The sequence below is a fragment of the Thunnus thynnus genome, chromosome 22, assembly GCF_963924715.1.
Source record: "Thunnus thynnus chromosome 22, fThuThy2.1, whole genome shotgun sequence".
NCBI lineage: Eukaryota > Metazoa > Chordata > Actinopteri > Scombriformes > Scombridae > Thunnus > Thunnus thynnus.
Genome location: NC_089538.1, coordinates 11,052,459 through 11,071,766, shown reverse-complemented (window position 1 = coordinate 11,071,766; position 19,308 = coordinate 11,052,459). Strand labels below are relative to the sequence as shown.

At 37.7% G+C, this 19,308-nt stretch overlaps 1 protein-coding gene across 9 annotated transcripts in view; it reads left to right on the top strand.

The window, feature by feature from the left end:
• The window catches only part of LOC137174637 (receptor-type tyrosine-protein phosphatase delta-like), a 369,722-nt gene that overhangs the window by 168,382 nt on the left and 182,032 nt on the right, over positions 1–19,308 (top strand). For all 9 annotated transcript variants that reach the window (XM_067580052.1, XM_067580050.1, XM_067580055.1 and 6 more), the window contains exon 8: positions 9,597–9,644. The gene's annotated coding sequence lies outside the window, so the exon portion shown is untranslated. The remainder of the gene's footprint in view (positions 1–9,596; positions 9,645–19,308) is intronic.

Here is a 19,308-nt window from a genome sequence, read left to right as displayed (position 1 = left end):
AACAGGAAATACACAGCAGTGATTAACAGGCTGACCTTTTGTGAGCATTTTCACTCCTCAGCATTTGTATTTTTAAGCCTATAAAAATCCAACAGGAATAAATTCAAAAGCTACCGTTGACACTCAGCACATCACTCTCCATAAAATACCTGCAAATGATCAAGGCAGACAGATAATGGCTTGGAAAAGGACTCGGCTTGCTGCCCTGTGACAGACATTTCCAATTAAAAAGGGTAAATAACTTGAGATTCATCTATTTCAGCCTGTCCCGAGATTTATCAGTCCATCGTGCTTTAAATCCGTTCACCCCTGAAATGGTAATATCACAGATTTGGATTTCCCAGGCAAAGAAAAATGTCATATAGTTCGAATGTCCTTACACTCCTATTTAAATCTCCCTGCACTGTCTATGTTAGAGCTTTCATGTGGCAACCCAAGCGTGGGAGGAAGCCAGTGATATTAGTATACCGGCATGATATGAACAGTGACTGGCACTGAATTTGCAAGACTGTTGGCTTTTCAGTAATACTAAGGCAACAACCTAAGCTGTAGTAACAAGGTTGTTTCACAGTATATTGTGGACATACCTTCGTCCACAAGTGGGACTAGGAATGGCCTAATGTTTTATGACCGATTGTTCCATTTAGGGGGCGCTAGTATTGTGTAAAATGTTCACAGATTATTACAAAAAGTTACATGACCATGTATCAATTGAGTAGACTCTAATGCACAGACAAACTCTAATTCTACAAATAGGGTGTAAAAAACACCATATTTACTACACCATTCTCTATCTTAAAAACAGTTTGACATTTCAAAAATGCCTTGAAAACTATACGCTTAAATTATTTGCAATGGTCTCACAAGCAAAAATTTTAAACTAAAGCAGACAACCCCTCAAAAGAGGGAGGAGTGTTAAAGGGTTACACAAACCCAATGCATTTACTGATAGTGAAAGCAGAGAGATTTGGGATAATCATGGATGGCAATCGCCCCCCTCCATAAGGTGAAACTGGCTAAGAAAATATGAATGTTTTTCTGTCGCAAATTACTAGTTTGACCTTCACAGTCTGGATGTGAAAGCTCTGGGTAGTAATTAAATCCAGCAACAGTAGCATTACCTGCTAGCATATGATAATAAAAGAACAAACTTGCAATCCATGATTTCTTGCATTGTAACTAGATGAAATACATAATTTAATAAAAATCTGATACACATGGAATTGTGAAGGTGGAATTTAGGCCAGAAAACATATTCATATCACTCAGCCTAGTAAGCAGGCAAACAACAGTGTTTAGTAATCCCTGGTCGGTCTGCTGTCGGCATGCTATTCAGGATGCAGTATAAGGATTTAAAGGAGGTGAATGAATTAGAAATTAATATAATGTTGTAGAGTCTCATGGATTTTGACTAAGCTGATAACAGCACAGAACAGTCAGTGTGGTTTTGGTTATTTAGAAAGCTGTCTAGCCATTTATTAAAACTGGACCCAATTTTATTCAATGCATGTGTTTTAAACTTTTCAAGAGCGTTTAATGACTTTATTTTCAACATGTAACAGGTTCTACAGGATGTGCGGGACATATTTTTTGGCAAAAGCTGCTATAAAGTAAAATTATGTCATACATCACAATGTTTGTGTGGGTTCAAAGGTAAAGTACCACTGCAGTAATGTCTATTTATTGCGGTTTGTCTTTATAGTAACGGTATCACTGCAACCACAAGTAGCAACTGATATAGCAGCAGTTCTTTACACAAACTTAACACCCAGACACTTCTACTTTCCCAAGTTAGCCAAAATTGCTTGGCTCAACCACAACCTAAATCTGGCACAGCTGGTTGCAGGGACTCATGCCGCAGGTGTGATGAATGAGCCGCCTCGGGCCCAAAGCTTGCCCAAGTGCTAATAACTGGAGCTGATTCACAGTCCAAATCTGCCCAAGTCTCCATCCCAAAAACCCAACCAAATTTTGTCCCCTTGTGTCAGAATACATCCAAGCGCACCAATACTCAGCTGCAATCAGCCTGACACGGCTGGCTACCTTGGCTACTGTAGATTAATTCTTGCATTGCCTTTTTCGATTAACTTCAGCCAACATTACCAGAATGCCGCATCATGATAGTGGGGACCATTCACAGGAAAAAAAGTCTCCCTTTTTTGTAAATAAAGTGACATGACTCATTAATGTGATGAATGACCATGCAATTCCCTAGGACCTCAGCATCAAGCCTCACCCCAACCCCCTTCAGGCGTCCCTCTTGTGGGCCATTCCGGGTGAAAGCCGAACATTTAAACGTGTGCCTCTAAGTGCTGAGGCAAGCAGGTCCGCCGGCCAAATATAGCTCTTTTCAGCTGTTGAGGCTCCCAAGGACCCATTTCACTGTTAACATCAAATCATTAAATTCACCCCATACTCAGTCACTTAGAGTTATAGAGAGATAGATAGAAAGACAAAGAGAGAGGATAAAGTTAAAGAAAAAAAAAGGTCATTGTCAGCTGTAAAGGCTAAATAGGCCACATTATTGAGTTGGAAGTAAAAGGAATCAAAACTGACAGTTCTCTCTGGTCTTAATTCCAAATTGTGGACCAAAAAATGCAAATTACTAAGTGCAATTTTAGTTCATAAAGGATAGGATCAATAAAATATGATCTGTCTTATGTGTCACTGTCAAAGCAGAGGACTTCAGCTTATTCTGCATCTTCAACCATGTCTGAAAATCTCTGATAGCATCAGACCTTGAACTTTTATGAACACACATTCAGAAAATAAGGTTGGAATTAAACCATTCTGGCAGATTTTTGAATGGCTTCAACAAGTTTGGTCATTCTATGCAAGCTTTCGTGACTGAGTATTGTAGAAATGGTAAAATGCATGTATGTAAGTACATTCGTTTATGTATAAAGTAATTTCATAAAGGCAAACTATCCACAGCAGATGGTGTACTTTAGATGTTTAGTTTCTCTGGCTAAAGGTAACCTTGATGTACACAAATGTCTGCAGAGATAAGACATTGTTCTATTTCATGCCACCTCAAGCAATTACAGTCTTCAGCTGTTTCTCTCAGTACACTGAGTACATTTGGTATTTGAGGAGAACTCCTGCATCTGATGCATGACACCCCAGGGTACAAAACAACTAACTGTCCACAATTATTTCCCTTCTTAAACAAGAAACTGTTTTATGATCTCGTGTATGTATTTTAAAATGCTTAACAGAGTGGTGTACATCAACTACCAGAAAAATCATGTCTTTAGAGTTATGCAATGAAAATATGCACTTTTGGTACTTTCACGCATGCTTGATCCACTGAGTGTATTTTTCCATGTGTTTTCTAAATGTTCACAGTTCCACACAAATAACTTGATCCAGAACATCTAAATATGGCAGCACTGTTGCATCCATGCATGACACTCTGCAGAAGTACTGATTACAGTACTTGCAATTATGTCCAAACAGAGGCTGCTCATACAGTAGAATCGAATATTACCCGACCACTTTAAAGACACTTACAGAGGTGTTCTAACCTCGCATCCACAGGGTGACTAGACTTGGTTTCTATGGTAACCAAAGTATAACACAAGCCAGTAAAATGAGGATACAGCTCCTGTGCTCACTGGATAAGCAGTATGAAGCCAAATTAATGTAAATTAATTAAAATTAATAAAGGTGTTTTTAGACTGGCGAAAAACACTCATGGTGAGCCAAACACCAAAAGAAAGAAGAGCACACTAGGATTAAAAATGAAAACAATTCATGAAAACTATTTTCAGTCAAAATAAAGTTAAAGCTAACATGCACCACACAGTTTTTGTTGCTGAAGTCAGTTGGGAAAATACAATAGCAATGGTTGGCACAGTGGTCTGTAGGGATGTGTGATTTTCCCACTTTCATTACTTTGAGCTGTGTAATCTTGATGTTCAAGGCAAGTAGAGAGATAGCAGGTGGAGGGCATCACATTTAAGCTCATCTTAGTTGGATACAATATGAACTTACAGTTGCACTGTGAGCTTGGAGTTGCTCAGAAACAGCATCTTGTGCTTCTAGGAAGATGAAAGAAATGACTACATCAGGTTGCCTCCTTTGTATTCAGACCTTGCATCCCCTGGCAATCAATCGCCAAATCAATCATCTCGATACACAAAGAGCAATTTCTTCTTTAAATGTAGAAACTGTGTATGTATGCCTTTGTGCTGGGGTGGTCATTAGAGATAGTGAATATTACAATGTAGAGATGACTGATTTGATGACCTGTCAGCTCTTGAACAGTGTAGCCTACAAACACAGTGATTGACTAAAACATTATGTGAAATGCATGTGCACTTATTAATAAGCAGCATGTGGTACAGTGTGTGCTGCTTATTAATTAGTAACTCCAGTGAAACATGGTGCCAAATTCCCAGTCTGCAAACCATTTCCAACCGTTTCCCGTTTCCCACTGCTATGCAGAATTTTGTAAAGACTTGTCTTTCTTCACCAACAAAAATAAATGTTATTTTGTTTGTAATGTTTCTAATGTGCTTGTGTTCATCTTAATGCATGTGTGCACATGCATGTACGTGTGAGCATGTGTGTGTGTGTATACTGTGAAGTTTGAAGAAAAAAAGTTGACGCACCGGTCAGATGCCTCCCTTGAAGCACTGGCTGTTTTTGGCAAGCGCCCTCCTCACCCGCGTACATGGCATGAGGACAACAGAAAGCAAATGTGTCCCTCCTTATGGTAGGTCAGACTACAAGGCAGTCCAGATTTTTCAGGGAGTTTATTACAGGGCTAAATAAAAAACTGAATTTCAACACAGTGGCATATGAAGCTTTTGCCTCAAGGGCCTGATTTCCTTGTTCTCTGGTGTTTTAACAATGAGGCTGTACTTGACGGTCCAACTGAGGCAGTCGTGTTAAAGTGGCCCTTGAGTCCACATTGTTTTGTGTACCAGAGTTCAAAACACGACGGAGAATCAGTTTGGAACTCATGAGTATGTTGTTAATAAAAGCCTATCAGACGCAAAAATCACAAAACCACAAAAATAAACCTAGAATCCATCTTTGTCAACATATGGATCGCTCACTCTGCAATATCAGATGACTAGATATTCATCAAAGCTATCTGAGATCATACTTTTCTTGTGCAGTTTTGATGTAGTGTACCTTGTACTTGGGTTTCTTTAACCCATGTCCACAGCTTTATCTCCACCTCTGAAGACTTCTGCCTCTCTCTCTTTCTCTCTCTCTATATATATACATATATGTATATACATAGATAGAGAGAGAGAGAGAGATTAAAATCTCTTTTCCAAGAGAGACCTGGCCAAGAGAGTAGCAGAAACATTGTTACAACAATAAACACAAACAATACAAACAGGCAAATACAACTGTCACACACTACAAACAAGTGAACACAATATTATGTTATGATGCATGAACAGGTACAATTTTCTAAAACAATTTCAGTAAAAATTTAGGAGCAATCACATTTACTAAGAGTACTATTTTCTCAATCCTTTAAAATTGACTTAAACTCCCCCATAGTAATCAGCTCTGACAATTTCAGGTCCTTCTGTACATTATTTCAGGAAGAAGGGGCAGCATTTAAAAGCTTTTTTGCCTAGTTCTGTTCTTACTCTGGGGACCAACATCTGTAGAATATCGGACAGTGCAGACCATATTGATTTTGGCTTTTACACATGTATGTACACAGATAAGGAGGAGCCAGCCCAAGGAGAGATTTATATATAAAAGCCAACCGATGTGAAAGTCTGCAGATATACAGAGATGATCACTTAGCAGCAGCATACAGAGTAAAGTGGTGTACGAGATTGCCACAGCCAGTAATAACACGTACAGCACAGTGGTATACAATATTCAACTTCTTTAGGCACTGGTCAGGTGCATTCATGAAGAGCAGATCACCATTGTAAATGGTAAAAAAAAAAGTTGAAATCAAGTGTTTCCTTGCCCGGAGGGAGAAACGGGATTTATTCCTTAAAAAAAGAAACTCAATTTAAGTTTTAGCTTGGAAACAAGGTTTTCAATGTGTGATTTGAATGACAAGTTCTGATCAATAATAATACCTAAATACTTATATGTTGTGACCATTTCAATTTCAACCCCTTGTCAAATGGGACCGAACAAAGTCAAAGGCAGACTGCAGGAATTCAAGGGTTTGTACTACTGAAGCTGTTTCATCTGCATAAAATGGAACACGGCATTTGATAAATTATCACAAACATTATTTACATATATGAAGAGCAGTAGTGGTCCTAGTGTGTAACCCTGGGGTACACCTTTTGATACAGGGAGGGAGGAAGAAGAGGACCCAGCAAACTGGACACATTGTCTTCTAGCTGACAAGTCATTTGAAAACGAACTTACAGCATGCCCAGATAAGCCAATATTGCAGAGTCTATCCGCCAAGGTGACATGGTCATCTGTGTCAAAAGCCATGGACAAATCAATAAAAAGAGCTGCACAATATTTTTTGCATCCAGCGCCTCAATAATGTCATTCACCACTTTGATAGCAGCAGTTATTGTGCTGTGTTGTTTTCTAAAATCTGACTGATGTTGTGATAGAATACCATTTGTGTCTAAAAATTCTTTAAGTTGTTCACTAACAAACTTTTCAAGGACTTTAGCTAAAATACATAATCTAGATGAGATCCCCTCCTTTCAGCAAAGGAAGAACATTGGCAGATTTCCCTATGTTAGGAATTTCATTGTTTGGTAAGGGTAAGATTAAAAATATGAGTCAGAGGTTCTGCTATAAAGTCTATAGCTAACTTAAGAAAGTAAGGATAAAGCTTGTCAGGACCTGCGGATTTGTTAGGATCCAGTTGCTTTAAGGCTCTATGGACCTCTATCACATCAAGAGGAGTAAGATTGAATGGTTGAACCATAGAATTAATTGGGGTGGTGAAGAGTGAACCCTCTGCTCATTAGGCTGTTTTGGATCTGGATGATTCAAATAAAGAACCTGAGGAAACAAAATGTTCATTAAAGCAGTTAAGAATAGCTGATTTATCAGTTAGAGTACATGAGTCTTTTACAATGCAGGCTGGCAACTCATTAGTGGTTACACTCTCAAATGAAGATTTTATTACTTTCCAAAAATTTCTTAGGATCGTTTAAGTTACTTGTAGTTTTAAAAAAGATAGAACTCAGATTTAGCATTTTTGAAGAGAGAGGTAAAGCAATTTTTTTGTCTAAAAATCAGCCAGTCAGCCTGGGATTTGGATTTTCTGGCCTTAGCCTAGGCAATATCCCTTTCTTTTAGTGTACTGGACAGCTGAGGAGAAAACCAAGGATTGTTTCGGCCTTTCACTCTAAGTTTGCAAAGGGGAGCATGTTTATTTTTTAATATTAGTAAAAGCATCATGAAAGTATTTCCAAGCTAGTTCTACATCATTAATGAGAGAGATCTTGTTCCAGTCAAAGTCCCACAAATCATTAAGAAAAAGCTTGCTCACAGAAATGTTTAAAATCTTGTTTAAGAACAATTTGTGGTCTTGATTTTGGGAGCTTAGCTTGTCTGACTGTGGCTGTAACACAATAGTCGCTCATATCATTTGCAAAGTTACCAATATCCAAATATTTATGAGTAGCATTTGTGAAAAATAAATCAAGAAGAGAGGATTTCTCTGGGCATTTAAGATTCGGATGAGCTGAGCTATTAATTAGTTGTGTAAGATGAAATGAGTCACAGGTAGATTTACTGTCAGAGACTGAGAACAACCAGTCCCAGTTAAAATCTTCAGCAAGGAGAATCTCATTAAAATCTAAGGTTGGTAGTTGTTTACTCAACAATGATTACGCCTCACTGCTTGCTGAGGGGGCTCTATAACAACCTGCAACACTGATAAAATGGTGCTTAAGAAGTTCCAATTTCAAGGCAAGAAGTTCAAATTGTCTGCTGAGAGATACTCATGATAGGATGATAGCATGAAATTTGTTCTTTATATAAATGTTACAACGAAAAACATATTTACCCTTAATTGCAATGTCTTTGTCTGTGATAGATTTGTTTAGCCAAGTTTCAGACAAAACAAGAATATCAGTATCAGATGAGTTACCCAGATTTTCACCAGATCCAATTTAGGAAGTAGACTTCTGACATTTCGGTGAATAATACCAAGCCCAGATCTAGCTTTGAAATCACAAGGGGTATTGAAATAATTAAAATCTGGGCCAGGGCTAGGTTGAACATTTCCTGATATTAGAAGCAAGAGAACAATAAAACATTTTCTTTCCACCGAGTTTTGTGTTGGCACTGATTGATTATTCCTAACCCCTGGTCTACTTGGGGGATAAGAGTAGAATGAAAACAACTAGTCATATGGACTATAGGGCATGTCATGAGATCTTCAGTAATTTGTGTCATCCAATTAGGAAAGCTCCTAAAATATTTAAAATCCCAGTTTGTGCCTTTTCAAAGGAATAAAAGATGAGGCACATTATGGTCTCCACACCTTTCATGCACCTCATGTGGATACAGTACAGTCAATAAAAGCAAAAGAGGTCCTGAAGGAAACATGCTGATTGGTGATAGGGAGCAAGAATATTGACGATATCCAGGTCAGTGCAGTAATAATCTGATCCAAGTTTTTTGTCTTCCTGAGTCAGATGATGACTTTGCATGACGAAACTCAAACTAATATTAGGAAACTGAACTTATGCAAAGTGCTCTTAGAGGTAATACTAAAGGTAAACATTTGAATTTCACCCAGGAATCATATAGCCAATTTTCACTTAACTGCCCACAGGATGATACCAACCCAGCAATTCTATATTTGTTTTATATTTCAAAGGATACAATAAAAGTAAAACTGTTTTTATTTTGTGTTATATTTTCTGTCTGTTTGTCCTGTGGCTAAAATGAATGTGCATGATTAGTTTTTCTCACCAAAAGGCCTTATGTTTATCCTTGAAGCCTTGCCTTTATTGGCGCATTGCTACGTTTCTTGCCATGTACTGCTACCAGGCGTCAGTCACTGAAAACGCAAAACCATTGACAGGATTTCCTAACATCCCTGCTTGCACACATACTGACACTCCACCCACTCCAAACTTCAAGATTTAAATTTGGGAATTGCACTACTTTTTCATTGTGCATGACTTTTTTCCCAGAAAAAAGGCATTAAACATAAAATATTTAATAATAAACAATTGAAAAAGGGTGTTCTTTGAATCAGTATTTGAGTGTACATAGTCCTAACAAGACTGTTTCTATTTAGAGAAATGGTTCTTAAGATTTTGATCAAAATCCTTCAGATGCTGTAATATCATTATGTGGCCGTGATGGACAAAGTCATCCTCTAACTTTTGATGGTCTTAATGTCACTTTAGTTTGGCTTCTGCATGCACCTGTATACTGTATTTCTGCTCCCTACCAAAGAGCTGCAGACGGGATGATCCTCTTAGCGCTTTAGCAATCTGGGACACTATTCCCATTACTTACTTTTGCCAATTTGCTCCTGGGAGCCCCTGAGTCCTTGTCTTCATTAAGGGAGTTCCTCATTGATCAATCACTGTCAGAGGAGCTGCACTGTAATTGCACTGTGGCCTAATCATGACTGACGTTTCATCCCCCCCACTCTGTCACAGGTCTCAGGAGAGAGAATGTTCCATGACTTTCACACCTTCGACCTCAAGGTAGGCCTTTCTCAGTATTTTACTCTTCTTTCTGTGGTTTATCTTTAGAGATGTATGGTCTTATAATGGATATTATTACTCATTGCTGAATATTGGTGGAGGTCATGAGGACAAGTAAGTTAAGATAAGTGGTGTGAGATGGATATTTTGAATGTTCAAGAGCCCTGATAACATTACTACTACTACTATTTTTTCTGATATTCTGAAAATCAACTTTTGCTCATCATCACATGTAACCAGAAACAGTATAGATTAAAATTACTGATCAGCTATTAACTATGAACAATACTGTATATGACCAAACAATACAAAAAGCTTTACAATACATCAAAACTACAGTACAAAAGGGCTCCAGCTGCAGGGTTGCAGTTCTTGGCATAAGTCCATAATATTCATTAATCATGAGACATTTTCATCATAAAGTGATTGATATTCACTGTAGGACTTGCACTCAGTTTGTCATATTCAGTGAATAGGCCTTTACATCTTCCAAATGTATTACAGTGGATGTAAAACAAAACACAAGTCATAACTGCAGGAATTAGCAGCCGTTGACGTCTTTACTGAGTCACGTACAGTATTCAACTAGCAAACAGCTTCAGAAGTAAGTACAGAAGCCTATTTAACAAATCAAATGTGTTCTTATACTGCCCACATTAAAACTAATGCTGTTGTTTTATTGATAGATGCATAACCTATTTTAAAATCACAAAATGTATTATACATATTTCCCAACTAATTTTTCCTTCAAATTGAAACATGCAGACACACTCTTCAAGATGCAAACATGCATGTTGACTCTAACAGACAACCTCTCTGTAACCCATTCAGCTCAGATGTCAAGTTGATTTTGTTTATTCATTTTTACTGAGACACTGCGGCAAACGAGATCATGTCATTTTTCATATCAACAATGCAGTATGAGAAAATAGGGTTGTGTGAAACAAAACAAAACACATTAAAGATTTCCATGTCTAAAGAAAATCATGTTATTCACTGTGAAAATAACCAGACGTATCGCTTTATACCAGTCTGGATCTGATGTGTATGGCCATTAATATAATGCTCATTTAGAGGACTTACAGCGTTTGAGGTATTAAGTGTTAGAACTTGAAGTTATCAAAAAGTTGAAATTGTCATCTATGGACTCAAACAACTAAAACTTAGCAAAAGATCACTAACTGATCAACTATTGAGAAAAATATACAGTATTTTGGGTAGCTGGCCAGACAATTAAAATAAGGAAAACATTTCAAAACGTATGTAAATCGCCACATAAACCAGTCACCAGTGTGGTAACATATTTGAGCTGTTTTCACATCAAACTACAGTACAACTCAATAAGTTACAATTGTGCAAAAGTGACAAATGTAAAACCTTGTCAGGTTTTGTAAAGTGCAATCCGCAACAAGGTAGTGCGTATATATCAGTCAAGTATTTTGCAGACCTGTCCAAGTGACCATATACAGTTATACAGCCAAGTTTTGATACACTCTTCTCATTGATTTTGGGAGATTTAACCAAGAGCCTATAAATCTTTTCCATATTCCCAATATGTGCCAACAAATTGTGATCTGTGAACTAGCGGTCTCACTTGACTTGTGAAACATTGGAAGCCTAATAGTTATTGAGGTCACACAATGAAATGGGGGTGATTCAGGGATAGATGGAGAGGAACTGTTTAGAACATTTATAAGATGACTTTATGACCATTTTTAAATGATTTTCTAAGCTATAAATTACACAATGTGGAATTTTTTTAACAGAACTGTTTTCCATTGATATTCTTGTTAAACTATATGGCTGATATGCTTTCTAAGTAGCTATTAATAGGACATAAGGCAGTAGAGTGTTTCTCATGACACCTGTTTTGGCTATGTATAGGGGAATAACATTTAAATATCTGTGCTCACAGTTAACTTTTCACAGCTGCAGCTCATAGTCGGAAAGATGGCAAGTGAGTCTGTCGTCAGCTCCTTAATCTATGGTGTCACACCAACACACAATTCTTTGGAGAATGAATTTGAAAAGATGCAAAATGATGTAAAAAAAGATCAAGAACGATTTTCCGGATTGAAATTGATATCTCTGCCATGATATTAAACCCACTGGGATTCAAAAGTTCAGAAAACTTGATATGATTTTGTAAAATGATTTGAGAGTCTCCCATTTTTGTCACCGAAAGAGGTTTCACATTGGTTTGATATCACAGATTAGTCTCAGTCCTCTTGTGTGTTTGCATTAGTACAAGGTTATTCATGCTTACAAAGTGATCGGACTGAATGCCCACTAGACCTGCATTAAGTACTGTGCATATGTAAACACTAACATTCTGCTACCAACACATATTCACATTGCCTTATTCTCTAATTATTTTGATTTTTAAATTGCAGTTAGTGGCTCATGTAGTGTTTTATTCGTGTACGTACATGACATGATCTGTCATCACCAAGAGAGGGCATGGACACAACTGCAAATACCCCACCACCCAATATGCTAATGCTTTATCCTGTGCCGTATTTCATGCAAATGCCTTCATCGTGTATTTTCAAATGTCATTTATATGACAGCTGTAGCACAAGCATCCATAATGTTTTGACTAGAGGGAAAATTGCAACACGGATCTCAGTCATTGTGAATTCTACCCACAGTCAGAATAAGAGAAGGTCAGGAATGCTGAACTCTCCCTCCTACAGAACATGATTGTTTTATTAAACTTTGAAAACATGTTGATGATTAATGCCGCTGTGGAAATACATAAACAGGATAATATGAAAATTGCTTTTCCCTGACAAAATAATGCAGCATTTTCAGCTTTTGCATCTGGTGGGAATAATTCACTGTTATTTTATACATTTTACAAATGACTGGTAAGGAGTTGGTCAAGTAGGAAAGTTACTATATCTACACATAGATACAGAATTTGTAGACTATACTTAGTGTAAACAACACACACAGAATCATCCTGATGAGAGTTTTGTTTGTTTTTCCATAGGCACAGTTCTCTAACTTTATCACAACTGAAGTAAAAACGAAAGTGTGGTATTTCCCTACCAGTCTATTAGATTGCAAGGACCTCTGCATTTGCTAAACCTGCTATGTCATTGTCTGCGAAACTGTTCAGGACCATGTTCTAGGAGGAAAGTTTTAAATTTAAAATGTAATCAGCACAATCACCAGCAAGCAATCAGTTCCTCTTCATTTCACCTGATCGAGCCCCCTGCTAAAACGATTCTGTTAAATAGAGCATCTTATCAGGCCTGGATTAAGTTTTGACTTTGATTAACATCTGTAGTCGGAGTTTAGAATGTCAAAGTTCAAGTTTGGGAAAAAATATATATATATATTTTGAAACTGCAATTGCACCACGGGGTGTCATTATGAATCACAGTTTTTCTTTCAAAAAAGAAAATGGCGTTCCGTAATCACTGTGGTACTTGTTTGTGTCAAACAAGCTTTCGGTCTTTTAATTTGTGAATGAATGTGAGCCACAGATATAACTTAAGTCTTACAAAACGACATATGATGCATCTAAAAATCTGTGTGGCAAAAGTTTATGGTCTTTTAATCTGTGTACTGTATAAATATGAACCACAGAATTACATTAAACATACTAAACAGCATGAAAGAATATAAAAAATAGTTAAAAAGTAAAAACCCCCAAATAGGAAAAATAATTAACATGAAAGGTCTTTCTTATATGTCTGTGAAAGAACAAATTCAAAACAATTTCTGTTTGTAGAGGTTTTAGAAAACACACCACCATGAACTAATGGCTTCAAGAGACAACATACTGTGACACAAACAGGTGCAGTTGCAGGTGCCTGTGCCACCTGCACACCTGCTCACTACAGAGAGAAGATGGCGAGTTACACAGAATCACATAAAGCAGTGTAGGTGGTGACAACCACAGAAATCACAGTCTTTGTATTAAATAAGGTTTTTGCAGCATCAGAGGAAAACCTGCCATGAAATTAATTTTCCATTTACCAGAGACTTAAATTTGTAAGCAATTTGTAATTTGAGACCATAAACCCATTCATATTGTTTGCCCACACTGCTTCAACAGGACATGAATTTAATTGTCTATTTTCTACTGGCAGCAGGAGTTCTACCATTTTTGATAGCACTGTTTAATGAATGAATCACAAAGTGCTAAATATTGTTTCCCTATTTTTATGGGTAATTGTTTTAAGATAAACAGTGCTGATACAGTGTGGCGAGGCAATCAACAGCTTTAAGGAAAGGCTTGATGATTCAAATGATTTACAAAATATTTAAATATATCAAAGTACTGTATCTGCAGTTATTCAAAGTTTATTATGAAATCCATAACAAGCAGTGCTGACTGACCAACTATGAACATTTTATGAATTTCAATGTCACTGCAGCTGAGCTCATTTGGGGAAAGGCAGACCAAGCACACAGAGGCCACATCCAGACATAATAAACTGTCGCTCTGTTCACAGAGGCGTGGAGAGGTGAGAACACCTCCCCAGTACATCCTCAGACACATCTGTGCCCATGCCCCTAAAATGATGTTTCTTTTGCGCATGAAATAGGTCAGCCGTGCATACCCAGTTTCTTCCATCTCGCAAAATCTTTTAACACACATAATTAAGAGTGTAACTATGTGGATTTATTGAATGTGATTGTTTTTTGGGGGGTGGGGGTGGGGAGGGGGGGGTGTAGCTTTCTAAGCTTTTACCATGTTGCTGCTGTATGATTTATACAATAAAGAATAGCAGGTCATTCTCAAAGATTTCATTTTTCTATAAAACTTACATTTTAGAGGCAGCTTCATTGATGCCAACTTGGCCCATATTTAGACACTGCCAACTTGGCCCTCATTTAGGCACTGAATCACTCAGATTGCACCACAGTGATTGCTTAATTAAACGCTCAGCTGTGTAATGACTTTGCTTGAAAGAGAATTAAATGTCTAAAATGCTGCAGAATCCGCGTTGAGTTGAATAGAAATCAATGGGACATAGTGCTGGAACCCAAGGTGTTTTCCGACTTGTTTAGGGTGAATGTTTTGTATTGATGCTGTCCCTCAGTCAGTAAGTCAAACGCTCATTCCTCTTGGTCCAAAGCATTGATTGGTGACTACAAACAATGTGCTTACTTTGTACTTTCTGAAAGGTAGTTTACAACCCCTTACAAGTCAGCAGTGTACAGTATGTAACACTGCATTTACTACTAACAACATTGTTTATTATAAGCAACAAATACATAGTCCTAACTGCATGAAGTGAAATTTGAAAACTGCCTTTTACTAATTCAATACACACCCTCCTGCCCATATCATCCTCTTTATATGTGTTTATGTACTCCTAACTTTTACAGTTCACAACTGATTTGAGTTTACAATGTGCATTATTCCTTGTTGACCGTTAAATGGCAGGGAAGCATGGCTGTATTTTTTTTCTCAAAATAACTTTCAGACTCCAAAATTATCAGTCCTCTAGCATATTTTCAGTGTTTTACCGTGAAAGCCTAAAGGCAAACATTAAAACCCAACCCACATGGAAATAGTTCTTGAAAGGAGTGCAGCCAGCTAATCGCACAAACATTTGATTGAACCAAAGACCTTTAGAAACCGCCAAAGCTGGGAAGGGCATACAACTCCTAAAATGACAACCGATTATCAAACTGCCTCTGGCTAAAGACACTGTAATCCCCCAGATGTTGCAGTCTATGAAATATGAGAGTCTGAATTAGATCTCTCAAACAATGTCAGCTTGTCTGCATTTGTAAACCCTCAGCATTTAAGTCACAAAATTAAGTTGACCCCGTCAGAAAGCTTAAGGACACGTAACAAAGCCCCTGGCAGTCATATTACTTCATCTGCTTTCGTCTCATCTCCTCTGTGTAATAAGTTCCCACTCTAGCAAGACCACTGGGGCTAATAAGGGTTTTATCTGCTTTTGATATTAGATATTAACACCTCATCAAAGTTAAGCCAGCGGTAGGCTCTCGTCCTCCCTCCAAATTTACATTAACAATGTCTCAAAAAGAAATCTTATCAAATTCAAATTAAGGGAGAGTTGAATAGCTAGAAGGATACTGCTACCCATCACTCAAGGAACATGTAATTTGGTTCGGCTGCAAAGAATACAAGCAGGCTTTGTAAATCACTGAGATCATAGTTTTCATGCAATAACGTTAATACTTTTTGCTCCTCACAATCCTGAGTCAAAACATTTGTAGCATATGAATGATGAATGATTTGCTGCTGGGCACAGAAATAGGTCTGAGTGACACAATCAGGATTTGCTGTTTTGAAAACTATAAATAGCACCTCTAGTCAGCCAGTCTTTGTGATCTTTACCGGAGGGGTAACACATTTGTGGCATGTGTGCTGCTGTTTTCATCAGATACTAAGTGCAGGTAGTAACCCTGTGGTTAGTTGTAGTCATCAATGAACTTGAATACACCCGAATAACTTAACAACTGCACTGAGTATATTTAAAAACTCAAATTTACACATTAGTCTTTAATATTTTATCATTAACCATTAGAGGAAGACGATGTATAAGTTGTACTTAAGCTGATAAAGAACAGCATGATGTTGTTGTAAGTGTCTTGGTTATTTTAGAAGTCTTATTTCTTCAGAAAATTCTCAAGGTAAATCCTGTATCTAGAGCGAGAGTGCAAAGGTTTCAGAATTCTTATCATCCCTTGTGGCATCCTTTGTCAGGTTGTATGAAAAAAAAATGAAATATTAACTGGAAAATATAGCTTGGAGAGATAGAAAATAAATTACTTCAGTGTGGCAAGGAAAAGAAGATTGTGAGATTTATCAAGTCAAGATGGAAATGCCTGCTAAGTCTGTGCCCCTTCCTTGAAAAATTAAAGCGAAATCAAATGCCTTAGAGTACATAGCGATTGTGATGTAAAGGTGTGTGTGTTTGTGTGTGTGTTAGTGCCCGCATACTTGTTTCCTTGGTAATTTATTGTTGAAATGTTATTGCTCAATATCAGCTATTTCATTTCTGGTGTGATGTGCCAAAAGATACAAGTCTCCCTATGACAGAAATGCTTATGCATAGACACAACTTTACACTCTCTACTGTTAGGATCTTACAGTATGTGTTTAAATCCTTTTAGAGAATTGAACTAAAAAACACTCTCCACAATTAGCCTAGCTGTACTCTCCGGTCTTTTAACACTCAACAGATTTTCAGTGAAACAGCTTGACTGGCAAAATCTATAATTGTACAGATAAGTGAACATGTTAGCTAGATAAAGGTTAAACTATCAGGGATATGTTCTCCATCCGTCTAAAGCCAATTTTACACATTCAGCTCAAGCAATAGTGGGTGGGGAAGGGGTGAAAAAAACAAAAAAAAAACTGGCAAGTCAATATTGATTGATCTGGAGCCTTAGCAATTACCTCCATGTGCAGAAGACCATGTTAAGGTCAGTATTATCTTAGCTCATTTTATGGGTCAGCGCTCTGGCTTTAGCTGAAATAAATTAATGGGGTAAACACTTTAGCTCACCTTGATGAAATTTACAGCAAGTGTAAAGGCTTTGCATAGGTGGAAGGTACAGTGCTGGAGAGTGACCCTTAATATTTTGCTGAACCCTCATGAATTTAGGTGATAAAATGCAGTCTATAAATAATATTGAATCATCTGCATTAAAACTGTAAGAGTATAATAATATACTGTATAAATGTAATGAACCGATGAAATAAGTCCATTTAACTTTTGAGTGTTTTAAAAAATTGTGTCACAAGTCAAAAAATAATGTGGATATTGTGAAATTATATTAAAATAATCAATCTTTTAAAAGTTTAATTAATATTACTGTGTATATTTCTGCAATACCCCTGCACATACGCCATTATACAGCAAAAACTATTCTTAATAGATTCTGTATGCAACTCTACTTCTTTTTTGCAGCATTGTGCTCAATGCTGTTACCATCTAGGGCTGGAATGACACATTGGCGTAAACGATAACGTCAATTACGTAAAAATGTCAATTTGCATGGAATGCTTCGATGCGTTGCACTGTTTATGTTCATCCCCAATTATGGTTGCTCCCATTCTCGAGCATACTGAAAATGAGAGAGAGACCTAATAAAATGGTGCTCTGCACGCTTTGTTAAACTGAAATGGCGTGCCACAGCAGAACAACTGCTATGTGCGAGTATCTCAAAAGAAAACATCTTTGGGCTCTCCAACCTCAAAATGACGAGACAGCAGTATAAGTATTTGGACTCATACAGTGAGTTTGTCTGATTGTTGGTTGGTAGCCAGTGCCTGGGAGTCGTAGTTGCATCCTTATCGGTTCTGTTTTAAATAAAAACTCAACGAAGAATCCCTAGAGCAGATGCTAATTGCTAGCATGGCAACGCCAGTTTCCATCGCATTTGCAAGTTATAAGTAGTTTATTTATGCGCATATAGCATTTCCGATTACAATCAGCACTAGCCAATGAAGTAAATCATACTCAACACTATCTATGGTAATAATGGCAGAATATAGTAAACAACACCTTTCCGAATTAGGCATACTATGCATAAATCTTAACTTTTGTAATGAACAGTATGATAAGGTAAAAGTTAAAGTTTGAAACAGTTTCTTCATTCATAGATCTCATTAAAATATGTCACTGATTTTATTTTGTATGTCTTTTTGTGTCTCAGGAAGAGACAAAGGTGTGTGCAAGATTTTTTTATAAGAAGGACATCACTGTATGCATGCCCCACATGGCTTCTGGACTCTGATAGCATTCTCAACATGATTGTCAAGGATATGAGAACCCTTTCTTTTGTGGAGGGTCAGGGCTTCTGTGTGATGGTCAACACATTTTACCCAGGGTACACACTTCCCTCCAGGGCCTGCTTCACTAAGCTGATGGAGAGGAAATATGAGGAGACTCTTGAGAGAATGAAAGCTTCACTCAAAGAGGTCAAAACAAAAATCACTTTTACCACAGATGCATGGACAAGCATTGCCATTGAGGTATACTTAGGCATCACCTGCCACATTATTAATGAAGACTGGGAGCCTGACCACAATTCCACTTGAAGAGCAATATACAGCTGTAGATATTGCTGCTTGGTTGGAAAAAGCATCTGAGCAATTTGGTATATCCATGACTAAAGTAACAGTTGTTGTACATGACAATGCTGCTGATGTTGTTGCTGCTCTAAGGATGTTGGAAGAGAGGCATGGGGTTACTTCTCGCAGGTACGCCATACACTACAGTTAGTTGTCAGCCATGCTCTAAAGGATGCCCAAGGCACTCAGGGCTGCAAGATGCCTTGTAGAACATTTCACAGAAGAGTGAGCTGGCCAGCACCAAGCTGAAATCAAAGCAGTAACAAATGGGTACTCCTGAGCATAAACTAATACAAGATGTATCAGTAAGATGGAACAGTTTATTCTACATGATCAGCCGCCCGCTGGAACAGAGGTGGCCTGTTACAGCAACCCTTTCAGACCCTGAAGTCACACAGCGAGAGAAGCACTTCCTGGATCTGAAAAGTAATCAATGGAGCCTATTTGAAGAACTGGAACAAGTGCTGAAGCCCTTTGAGTGTGCCACTGTCTTCCTATGTGAAGGAATACACACAAAGAAGAAGCCCATGTGTGTATCTTTCTGCTCTAACTCCGCTGGTAAAGGGCCTCCAAAAGTCTACACAG